At 33.6% G+C, this 13,325-nt stretch overlaps 1 long non-coding RNA gene across 1 annotated transcript; it reads left to right on the plus strand.

Annotated features, from left to right (window-relative positions):
• Window positions 1-1,593: 1,593 nt before the first annotated feature.
• On the plus strand, window positions 1,594-6,529 carry LOC134840737 (uncharacterized). The gene is made up of 3 exons (XR_010162439.1): window positions 1,594-1,721; window positions 2,058-2,223; window positions 6,405-6,529. It is a non-coding gene; the product is annotated as an uncharacterized LOC134840737 (long non-coding RNA).
• Window positions 6,530-13,325: the final 6,796 nt, after the last annotated feature.

The following is a 13,325-nucleotide window of genomic DNA, read 5'->3' on the forward strand; positions in this document are numbered from 1 at the left end:
TTGGTTGTCTTTTTGTGTAGAAAATGACAAAAGAAACGCCGAGGGTGTCTTCACATATACAAAACGGGAGCTAATCCATAATCAATACAATCAAACCTTGACTTACTATTCGCTGACCCGGTCAGAAATTATGCGGATAAGTTCCTGTAATCACAATTTACTAACCATACTAACAAACAAAATTTCCCTAGGCGCATTTGACAATAAGAGCTATATACATGCAGGCAGAGTAACTACTAGTCCTTTCGGACATAAACGTTTGCGTGAGGATATGTTCATAAAAGAAATTGGGCGCAACATGGACTGGGGCGAATACGTCATAGACGTGGTTGTCACTCCCACCGATAACGGAAAGGAGGATTTGGCTGCAGCTATAGAAGCGCAGGGTGGATATAACGTGGATGTTTTTACACCGCCAGATATGGGCTTCAATCATCCCACACACACTGCTTAAGAGTTAGAACAGGATTTGGCAGATGTCGACCAGCTAAGTGGGCAAAGCGGTTAAAAAATAGCAGCGTACAATTGCCTCTATTTGGAGATTGAGGCTCGAAACGAAAGCGAGCCGGAAGAAACAAGACCATCCAAATGGCGGTGCTTAAATCGACGCGTTTTACTATTAGACGGTTCTGAATAAGTTATGATTATAAATGATTAGCTTGATAGTACTTTTCATTCAGGATATAAAGCTTCTCAAAATTGTTATTTTTACCGAAAACTAAAAAAATCAACTCCAATCGTGAGGGGGTAATCAAAACAACAATATAAAACTACCAATTCAATCTAGTTCCACACAAAATAATCCACAATATAACAGTCACATTGAGGATGCATGTCGGATATAAGGCTGGTGCTGATCCTGACTCTCTGGTGGTGAAGGAGCTCTGCCTCAAACCGCGCCAGTGAGCTAAGAGGAAACCTCTTCCCCGGACTAGTGTCCCTGAGTCAGCTGAGTCGCAGTTACTCACTGAGCAACTCAGGGACGTAGTCGTCCTCGGGTTCTTGATTGAATCCAGGGCTTCTGATCTGCTTGGGCTAATGCACAGCCCAGCTGTTTCCATTACTCCCACCTCTTCTTATAAAGAAGAGGTTTTTTTATACAAACTTTGTTTTTTAGTTCCCTCTTTGCTTTATTTTTATTCCCTCTTTATCCACTCGAGTCTGCATTCTGCAAGATCAACCTTCGGGTAAGTGTATACAATTTATAGATATTAATCCTTAATATAACGCGCGGTGCGGTGAAATTTGAGCTGTCAAAGTCAAGGGAAAACATGCACCAACCAAAACTTAATTCCGTTCCCGTTTCCGTAGAGTCACCGGAAAATAACCAATTTTAACCCCCTTTAAACATGTGTGCCCGAAAAAGTAGGAGTTTTAACCCCTTTTGGGGGTCGAAAGTGGTCATTCCAACAGCAGGCCGAAAAAGGGGGTTAAAAAGGAGTTTTAACCCCTTTGGGGTTTAAAAGTGGTCCTTGCAACGGCACACCGCAAAAAAGGGGGAGGTTAAAATTGGTCTTTTTCCTAGCCACTTTTACACTACAACTGACTTGTCAAGCTACCGGTTAAAACCCTTGATTTTGTTTTCAGAGGGTGCTGAAAAACCGGAGAGTTTAATTCGAGTTGAGAAGCTGGCCAATGGGAAGACAGGGAAGAAAAAAGAAGTCACTTTCTACCTGATGGACATTCTGGAGAAAGATAAACTACTCACAATTTTCCAAGAGGTCACAACATCTCAGTTATTACAAAATAACTAAAATAATTATTTTTTCTAAGAATCGAGACAGTAAAAAGTGTCGGGACTTTCGAATAAACACAGACCAAAAAGCCGTTTTTGAGCACCTTTTGGAATGAATATATCGTCAAAAAAACTACTTTAAAAGCTTGAAAACCATTTCAAATTTAGTTTAAGTCAGCGCACAACCCCCTATGAAAAGTAAAACCAGAACGTGAAGAAAAAAAGCGACGACATAACAACTACGTTTGATTATTTAAGATAGTTTTGTGTATACTTTATAACATTATAGGCATCTGTTTAACAGAGTATGTTAATGTTGCAGCACAATTTTTTCTGCGTGATGCATCTAGCTGGTCTGAAGTAGGTGGGGGAGAGCGTGAAATATCCCCTGAAGTACTACGAGGTGAACATGGGCATAGCCACTAATCTGCTCAGATGTATGGACCAAACTGGCGTCACCAACTTCGTATTCGCCAGCAGTTCCACAGGTGTGTGACTTCCCGCGTTGACCAAAAAAAGCTTATCATACAATTTTCATCTATGAAAAAAATGCTTATCATACTCTTTCATACAATTTCATAGAGTAAAAGTGTATGTATGAAAATACCAAAATAAGCATTTTTTTCTTATATGAAATTGTATGATAAGCATTTTTTCCATACTATGAAATTGTATGATAAGCATTTTTTCCATAAAAGAAAATCTAAAAATTTTTGTTTCGAAATTTCGTGTTTCAACCGAACCACTAACCAAGGAATTTTTGTCATGAGAAAACCCAGAGTGTAACTGGCAGTTACCACGCTCATAAACTGCATTTGGTGTTTTAGCTATAAAAGTTAATTATAACTTTTCACATGGAATCATATACCAAAAAAATAACTTTTTGAATATGGCTAGATATTTTTAGCTTGAAAATTATGATGATTGAGAAAAAAGGCCTGTTTTATTTTTATCTTAGCAAATGAAACAAAAGATAATAATCGTGTTTACGAAAAAAAAATATAATGATGTAATTTTTGACTTTTTGGGTGAGAAACTCATCCTGGACTACGTTATAAACACAAAAATGTCAAATTTTGCATGCAAGTTTTTGTTTTCGTAAAATTTAAATTTTAGCACAAATGCAAATTTGCAGCCAAAAAAAAATTTAAAATTTTTTACCTCAAATTTTAAAATTTGTTTATGAAAAAAATGCATAACATACAATTTTCTTATATGAAAACTTTTTTATAAGCACTTTTTTGACCGAAATTAAAACTATGTTTTTGATTGTCAATAAGCCCTCTATCATAGATATACTTATTTAAATCTATTAAAAGTTACCCAGACACGTTTTTTGGTGATTTTTTGAAAATTTTGTTTTTTTTTCTATGACGAAACGACTATTTTAAATTTTTCATACATGAAAATTGTATGAAAAGCTTTTTTTCCATAGACTTCATATATGAAACTGTATGATAAGCATTTTTCTGTGTACAAACACAGTGCTAACGAATAACGAGCCAAAACAATCGAGCAGCAGTTTCATTTAGAAAAAAATATGAAAAACTGGGTCTTTTCTGGGGTCTTCTTCATCAGCCCAAAAATCAATATTTCAACGTCTTGAAATGAAACTACCATGTTTCAATCTGATTTGCTAGAATTAGCCAATCAAATTGTAGTTTCAACTCAAAATTTTTTATTCACCATTTTAAGTCGAATTCAAATTAGCCGAATCGGCGAAAAATATTGAATATTTTGTTACATATTCAAGTTTGTTTCAAATGCTGCAAAATTTTTACAAGATCAGAAAAAAAAACGCAAAAAAGAGCTCGAGGAAAAAAATGAAAAACTTCACATCTGCTCAAAATTCGGTCTTGTTAGAAATTGGCTAAAGAATACAAGAATACAGTGATTGTTGCAAACATCCACCCGCTATGACAAACATCCTCTGTGTCAAACATCCGAACTTATATGATAACTAGATAATCATATGACGTTAGAATTTCAAACACGCGACATAGTTCTGTTAACTGACTCCAATTTAGCGAAGTCTCGGTTTCTGGTCACGGGTGGGTGCGCTACGTAGGCCACATTGGCTCTAATTTTCATATAGAATTCTACCCTCTGTTTGCGAATCTTAATACGATGGCTCAAGTGCGGTATATTTTAAGTATATTTTAAGCGAACGGTAGATATAGGATTTTTGCCCAACTTTTTGAATGTCGAATGTCTGTGCTGCTAAAACTGCTTATCGAAAGTTTGCAACGCTTTTTTGTTTTTCGAATTTTAGCTGCATCAGAATTCTGCACAATGCCCTACAATAAATTGCCTTTCGATAAGTTCGTTTTGTAACTTTGTTTTTTGGGAGCGCATTTCAGAACTCTAGTGGCCACCCCTATCTTCATTTTCGGCGCTGTTGAACAAAGTTTTCATTTTCGGCACTGTTGTACTTCGGCACTGTTGTACTGCCCCGTCTTGGAGCAACATCATGTTTTGTTCAGTTGTTTCTGGGTTCCACCGTCAGTGAAAAAGAGAAAAAATTATCAGAGAAAAAAAAGTACTTCACATTTTTGCCAAAGAGCAAAAGAGACGCCTATTAATGTTCCGGTTTCATAACGACGTACAGAAAGGGAACATTGTGCCCTGGTTTTTTTCGACTTTTTAACAACATGTTTCGATTTCAATTTTTATTTAGCCATTTTTGATGGATTTTTGAATTAGCATTCAAAAGGTATTGTTTCTCAATTTGAGCCTCAATTTGAAAAAAATATATATATTTCACTTGTGATCATTTTTCGTAATGTTATAAAGGTTTAAAAATTGCCATTTTGGCCAATCTGCGACAATTAACGCGCGATATATTTCGCGCTATAAATTCGTAAGCGGAGATTTGATACGTCATAGAAATTGTTCTAAATTGTGAGAAGGGAGCTTATTTCACATAACTGATTGGTTAATAAGGGGCGAGAAGGGGCAGTACAACAGTGCCGAAGTACAACAGTGCCGAGAATGAAAACTTTGTTCAACAGTGCCGAAAATGATAATTTTGTTCAACAGTGCCGAAAATGAAAATTTTCTTCAACAGTGCCTAAAATTTGAATAAATTTCAACATATTAAGTGCAGCAATCAAAAATTAAACAGCGATCGTTAACAATGTTGAGTAAAACTTTAAAATTTTGAGCAAAAAAATTTGCAATTTAGACGTTTTGGCGCCAAAATAATTGTTTAGTTTGCAGTTGCAGACAAATTGGCGCTAAAATTGGAGTGATTTTCTTTGATAATTAGCGTCAGTAGTTTCCCGCTCTTTAGAAATTGCGTGTAAATTATTCTGAAATTTTCCCGCCTTTTTCGGCTTTGTTGTACTTCGGCACTGTTGACGCCCCCTCCAAGACTAGTTCAAGCTGCAAAGTTTGTGAAATCCAGAGCAGCTTGCGGAATAGAAAAACAAATACTGTGATAGTACACTCGAGGAGGAGGATTACATTTGATTTTTTTAAGGGGAAGAATTTAAACTTGATCATTTTTAAGACAAGCAGCAGACACGTTATTTTTTTTAAGTAATATTCATCTTTTTGATTTGTCGATGCCGCCAAGTAAAAATACATTTTCAGCTTTGGGCTATAAGAGCTCTAAATTCATATTGTAGTCGTTAATAATTCTAAACTTTGCGAACTATTTAACAAGCTAGATAGCCTTCAACTTCCGATCAAAATGGTACTTTAAAATAATCTCTACAATATTTACGCACAGTCTTTTGCAATGAGTGAAAACGTAAAGTAGGTACTTTGGATCTACTTAACAATCTCCACCCCTTTCAAGAAAGGTGTGAGATTGTTAACGAGATCAAAATGATCAATTTTTCGACAATCAGATTGCAGCAAATTTAGAAATTAGGGTTCTCAAAAGAAAGCTCGGTGCTAATGTGCTGTATTTATTTACAGGGGTGGAGATTCTCAAGTAGACCATTGGGGGGGGGGGATTGTTAAGTAGATCCGTTACTTTTTATCTTGTCTTTAAAAACAAAACTTATTGTACCAAATTTTTTATTAGTACTCATAACAAGACTGACTGCTCGTATCAGGGCGAAGCCTTGAATGTTCCGACTGCCTTTTAAGGTCTATGGAGCATTAATAACATGAAAAAATTAATGCAAAAAAAAGTATTTTTTTTTAATTAGAGATTTTTTGCGAAAATCATCCCCCCCCCCGCACACCATATAAAATTCAAAGTGATAGATTTCGCTCCTAGTGACAACTCAATTATGGCAAATAAGCTTACTTCAACCAATTTGGAGCGAATTCTAAGCCGGATTAAACCTCCGCTTACGCGTTATTAGCGCAAAATATATGTCCCAAATTGGCCTAAATGGTAACCTTTAAACCACTATAACTTAAAATAAAATAATCACAGGTGAAATATCTTTTCAATATTAAGCTCAGGACAACCATATCTTTTGAATGATATTAAAAAACTGTCAAAAATGCCTAATTAAAAAGTCGAAATTTGTCTGAAGAAAAAAACCCACCCCGAGCACAAATATTCCATTACTTTCGTTACAAAAGTCGGAACAATAATAATGATAATAATAGTAAATTCGTAATCAGGCCAATTTTGTAGGCAGCTTACGATATTGGTAATAACTATATTCCAGATATTGGTTACAACTATACTTGTACATTTGCACAGTGTATGGGCCAGTGCCGTGTGAACAACTGCCGATAACTGAGGAGCAGCCGACTGGCAACTGCACGTGTGCATATGGGAGAACCAAGTACTTCATTGAAGAGATGCTCAAGGACTGCTGTCGGGCCAACCCGGTGAGTCGAGTATAACATTGCAACATGGATCAAGTTAACATCGTCCTCAATCCTCATCCCACGATAGACCAAAGTTAAGATCTTCCCCGCGCCGAAGTTTCTCCGATTATTATCTATTATCTGGCGATTTTGTGGTCGAATCAAAAAATTATTCTTCTATTTTCTTTCTATTATAATAGAAAATGTTGCTTAAATTGGTTACACATAATCTATTATAATGGCAATATTTTCGGCAACATTTTCTCAATATAATCTGTTTTTATCCGAGAAACTTTGGTGCGGGTCCACCCCTACATTCACTTTAAATTACATTTTTTCAGCTCTGCATGCAAAATTCTATCTATTCTGATTGGCTGAAAGTTCGAACTCAGAACCAACTTAATCCATTCTCCCCCCTAAATCGCTCTAGGGGGGATGCTGTTAATTTGGTCCTGCAACACCTTTTGCTGCATATGAAGCGTTGCGACACTCGCCCAGCGTTAAAAGTATTGCAGAGTCCTCTTAGCACTAAAACTACAAATGAGTTTTCGAATGTAAGTCATTGATTAGTTGGTTTTATTAATTATAAATATGGCTTAGAAACTTTCTACCAAAATAACATCATTCCCGAAGTGATTTAAGGGGAGGATATTAAGTTGGTTCATAGCTGGAATTTTCTGCCAATCGGGAGATCTTAATTTGGCCTAGTTAGGGGAGAGGATGGTAACCCGGGTTGACCTCCATACACTGAAATTGCTTATCATACAATTCCATACAACAAAATTCATTATCATACAAATCCATACATCATGTGTATGGAGAAAATGCTTGTCATACAATTTTCTTACTTTTTCGAAAACAATAGAAAAAAAACCATTTCTGCGTCTTTTTGAGAACAGAACAGTTGAACAGACTGGTGAAAAAAAAACTGATTTTTTGAAGAAAAAAAATACTTTCCACAAAATTTCAATTTATGGAAATTATATGACTGGCATTTTTTGATGGCGACACAGAATTTTTTCAAGCAATTTTGAAAAATTGCCCCAAAATTTTTTCGTTTTTTTTTCAACCGCAAATCGAATTTCGTACGGAAATATTTTTCGAAAATTTTTTTTGCATGCAAAATTTAGTTTTTTGCTGTATAACGCAGTCCTGGATACGATAATATTGTCTTTTTTTCACCTAATTTTTTTTCTTCAAAAACGCTGAAAATTCCTATTTCTTTTGTATGGCGAGTTTATGTATGCCTTGATCAAAGTCTGATAATTTGAAAATTCAAAAATTTAAAATAATCATCATTGGAAAATTTTGCCAAACCTTAAAAGTTTGTTACTTTTGCTATCCCGCACCCAGTTTCAAGCGTTAATAATCGATTACACTACGATTTTAGTACCAGTTTCACTAAAACTGAGAAACAATCGATTTTAATCAATTAGTAATTGATTATAATCTCTCTTTATAAAATCAAATTATTATTAATTATAATCTATTATAGTCAATAATAATCGATTATTTTTTCGTCTATATTTCGATACAATTTCAATCGATTATAGTTGATTATAATCCATTATTTATGTTCAAATTTCTATTTCGTTAGTTTTGCACAAAAATCCATTATAATCGATTATAATTGATTATAATCCCTTTTGTTTGTCCATTTTTGTCTTCACAGTTACATCTAAATTGCTTATACTTTATGCTTTATGTGGACGTTGATTTCTTTAAAAAATGAGAAAAATAGTTTTAAAATTTTCCAATTAATTCAAATTTTTAAGTTTTTTTGTCATTTCTTCCCCACTAGAGTTGTTTTGTGATGCATATTTTAGGCTTTTTTAAACACCAAAACATCAGAAAATTGATTTAGTTCCCTGATTGATTCGGAAAATTTATTTTTCATCTACCGCGAGAATCTTTCCACTCATATGAAAGAATCTATTATAATAGAAAACGTTGCTTAAATTTGTTACACATAATCTATTATAATGGCAATATTTTTGGCAAAATTTTCTCAATATAATCTGTTTTTATCCGAGAAACTTTGGTGCGGGTCCACCCCTACATTCATTTAGAATTACATTTTTTCAGCTCTGCTTGCAAAATTCTATCTATTCTGATTGGCTGAAAGTTCGAACTCAGAACCAACTTAACATCCTCCCCCCCCCCTAAATCGCTCCAGGGGGGATGCTGTTAATTTGGTCCTGCAACACCTTTTGCTGCATATGAAGCGTTGCGACACTTGCCCAGCGTTAAAAGTATTGCAGAGTCCTCTTAGCACTAAAACTACAAATGAGTTTTTGAATGTAAGGCATTGATTAGTTGGTTTTATTAATTATAAATATGGCTTAAAAACTTTCTACCAAAATAACATCATTCCCCGAAGTGATTTAAGGGGAGGATATTAACTTGGTTGAAAGCTGGAATTTTCTGCCAATCGGGAGATCTTAATTTGGTCTAGTTAGGGGAGAGGATGGTAACAAGGGTTGAACTCCATACACTGAAAATGCTTATCATACAATTCCATACAACAAAATTCATTGTCATACAAATCCATACATCATGTGTATGGAGAAAATGCTTGTCATACAATTTTCTTATTTTTTCGAAAACAATAGAAAAAAATAAACCATTTCCCCTAACTAGACCAAATTAAGATCTCCCGATTGGCAGAAAATTCCAGCTTTGAACCAAGTTAAAATCCTCCCCTTAAATTACTTCGGGGAATGATGTCATTTTGGTAGAAAAATTCTAAAACATATTTATAATTAATAAAACCAACTAATCAATGACTTACATTCAAGAACTCATTTGTAGTTTTAGTGCTAATCGGACACTGCAATACTTTTAACGCTGGGCGAGTGTCGCAACGCTTCATATGCAGCAAAAGGTGTTGCAGGACCAAATTAACAGCATCCCCCCTAGAGCGATTTAGGGGGAGAATGGATTAAGTTGGTTCTGAGTTCGAATTTTCAGCCAATCAGAATAGATAGAATTTTGCATGCAGAGCTGAAAAAATGTATTTTTATATGATTGTAATGGTGGACCCGCACCAAAGTTTCTCGGATAAAAACAGATTATATTGAGAAAATGTTGCCAAAAATATTGCCATTATAATAGAATATGTGTAACCAATTTAAGCAACATTTTCAATATAATAGATTCTTTCATATGAGCGGAAACATTCTCGCGGTAGATGAAAAATAAATTTTCCGAATCAATCATGAACCTAAATCAATTTTCTGATGTTTTGGTGTTTAAAAAAGCCCAAAAATATGAATCACAAATCAACTCTAGTGGGGAAGAATTGAAAAAAAAATTTATAAATTTGAAATAATTGGAAAATTTTAAAACTATTTTTCTCATTTTTAAAGAAAGCAACGTCCACATAAAGCATAAAATATAAGCAATTTAGATGTAACTGTGAAGACAAAAATGGACAAACAAAAGGGATTATAATCAATTATAATCAATTATAATGGATTTTTGTGCAAAACTAACGAAATACAAATTTGAATAAAAATAATGGTTTATAATCAACTATAATCGATTCAAATTGTATCGAAATTTAGACGAAAAAATAATGCATTATTATTGATTATAATAGATTATAATTAATAATAATTTGATTTTATAAAGAGAGATTATAATCAATTACTAATTGATTAAAATCCATTGTTTCTCAGTTTTAGTGAAACTGGTACTAAAATCGTAGTGTAATCGATTATTAACGCTTGAAACTGGATGCGGGATAGCAAAAGTAACAAACTTTTAAGGTTTGGCAAAATTTTTTAATGATGATTATTTGAAATTTTTGAATTTTCAAATTATCAGACATTGATCAAGGCATACATAAACTCGCCATACAAAAAAAATAGAAATTTTCAGCGTTTTTGAAAAAAAGTTAGGTGAAAAAAAGACAATTTTATCGTATCCAGGACTGCGTTATGCACACAAAAAACTAAACGTTGCATGCAAAAAAATTTTTCGAAAAATACTTCCGTACAAAATTCGATTTGCGGTTGAAAGAAAAAACAAAAAAAATTTCTGGGCAATTTTTCAAAATTACTAGAGAAAATTCTGTGTCGCCATCAAAAAATGCCAGTCATATAATTTCCATATATGGAAATTTTGTGGAAAGTATTTTTTTTTCAAAAAATTATTTTAAATCAGTTTTTTTGTCACCAGTCTGTTCAACTGTTCTGTTCTCAAAAAGATGCAGAAATGGTTTATTTTTTTCTATTGTTTTCGAAAAAATAAGAAAATTGTATGACAAGCATTTTCTCCATACACATGATGTATGGATTTGTATGACAATGAATTTTGTTGTATGGAATTGTATGATAAGCATTTTCAGTGTATGGAGTTCAACCCTTGTTACCATCCTCTCCCCTAACTAGACCAAATTAAGATCTCCCGATTGGCAGAAAATTCCAGCTTTCAACCAAGTTAATATCCTCCCCTTAAATCACTTCGGGGAATGATGTTATTTTGGTAGAAAGTTTTTAAGCCATATTTATAATTAATAAAACCAACTAATCAATGCCTTACATTCAAAAACTCATTTGTAGTTTTAGTGCTAAGAGGACTCTGCAATACTTTTAACGCTGGGCAAGTGTCGCAACGCTTCATATGCAGCAAAAGGTGTTGCAGGACCAAATTAACAGCATCCCCCCTGGAGCGATTTAGGGGGGGGGGGGAGGATGTTAAGTTGGTTCTGAGTTCGAACTTTCAGCCAATCAGAATAGATAGAATTTTGCAAGCAGAGCTGAAAAAATGTAATTCTAAATGAATGTAGGGGTGGACCCGCACCCAAAGTTTCTCGGATAAAAACAAGATTATATTGAGAAAATTTTGCCAAGAATATTGCCAATTATAATAGATTATGTGTAACAAATTTAAGCAACGTTTTCTATTATAATAGATTCTTTCATATGAGTGGAAAGATTCTCGCGGTAGATGAAAAATAAATTTCCGAATCAATCAGGGAACTAAATCAATTTTCTGATGTTTTGGTGTTTAAAAAAAGCCTAAAATATGCATCACAAAACAACTCTAGTGGGAAGAAATGGCAAAAAACTTAAAAATTTGAATTAATTGGAAAATTTTAAAACTATTTTTCTCATTTTTTAAAGAAATCAACGTCCACATAAAGCATAAAGTATAAGCAATTTAGATGTAACTGTGAAGACAAAAATGGACAAACAAAAGGGATTATAATCAATTATACTCGATTATAATGGATTTTTGTGCAAAACTAACGAAATAGAAATTTGAACATAAATAATGGATTATAATCAACTATAATCGATTGAAATTGTATCGAAATATAGACGAAAAAATAATCGATTATTATTGACTATAATAGATTATAAATTAATAATAATTTGATTTTATAAAGAGAGATTATAATCAATTTTTAATTGATTAAAATCGATTGTTTCTCAGTTTTAGTGAAACTGGTACTAAAATCGTAGTGTAATCGATTATTAACGCTTGAAACTGGGTGCGGGATAGCAAAAGTAACAACTTTTAAGGTTTGGCAAAATTTTCCAATGATGATTATTTTAAATTTTTGAATTTTCAAATTATCAGACTTTGATCAGGCATACATAAACTCGCCATACAAAAGAAATAGGAATTTTCAGCGTTTTTGAAGAAAAAAAATTAGGTGAAAAAAAGACAATATTATCGTATCCAGGACTGCGTTATACAGCAAAAAACTAAATTTTGCATGCAAAAAAAATTTTCGAAAAATATTTCCGTACGAAATTCGATTTGCGGTTGAAAAAAAAACGAAAAAATTTTGGGGCAATTTTTCAAAATTGCTTGAAAAAATTCTGTGTCGCCATCAAAAAATGCCAGTCATATAATTTCCATAAATTGAAATTTTGTGGAAAGTATTTTTTTTCTTCAAAAAATCAGTTTTTTTTTCACCAGTCTGTTCAACTGTTCTGTTCTCAAAAAGACGCAGAAATGGTTTTTTTTCTATTGTTTTCGAAAAAGTAAGAAAATTGTATGACAAGCATTTTCTCCATACACATGATGTATGGATTTGTATGATAATGAATTTTGTTGTATGGAATTGTATGATAAGCAATTTCAGTGTATGGAGGTCAACCCGGGTTACCATCCTCTCCCCTAACTAGGCCAAATTAAGATCTCCCGATTGGCAGAAAATTCCAGCTATGAACCAACTTAATATCCTCCCCTTAAATCACTTCGGGAATGATGTTATTTTGGTAGAAAGTTTCTAAGCCATATTTATAATTAATAAAACCAACTAATCAATGACTTACATTCGAAAACTCATTTGTAGTTTTAGTGCTAAGAGGACTCTGCAATACTTTTAACGCTGGGCGAGTGTCGCAACGCTTCATATGCAGCAAAAGGTGTTGCAGGACCAAATTAACAGCATCCCCCCTAGAGCGATTTAGGGGGGAGAATGGATTAAGTTGGTTCTGAGTTCGAACTTTCAGCCAATCAGAATAGATAGAATTTTGCATGCAGAGCTGAAAAAATGTAATTTAAAGTGAATGTAGGGGTGGACCCGCACCAAAGTTTCTCGGATAAAAACAGATTATATTGAGAAAATGTTGCCGAAAATATTGCCATTATAATAGATTATGTGTAACCAATTTAAGCAACATTTTCTATTATAATAGAAAGAAAATAGAAGAATAATTTTTTGATTCGACCACAAAATCGCCAGATAATAGATAATAATCGGAGAAACTTCGGCGCGGGGAAGATCTTAACTTTGGTCTATCGTGGGATGAGGATTGAGGACGATGTTAACTTGATCCGTGTTGCAATG

This window comes from Symsagittifera roscoffensis, chromosome 2 (genome assembly GCF_963678635.1).
Source record: "Symsagittifera roscoffensis chromosome 2, txSymRosc1.1, whole genome shotgun sequence".
NCBI lineage: Eukaryota > Metazoa > Xenacoelomorpha > Acoela > Convolutidae > Symsagittifera > Symsagittifera roscoffensis.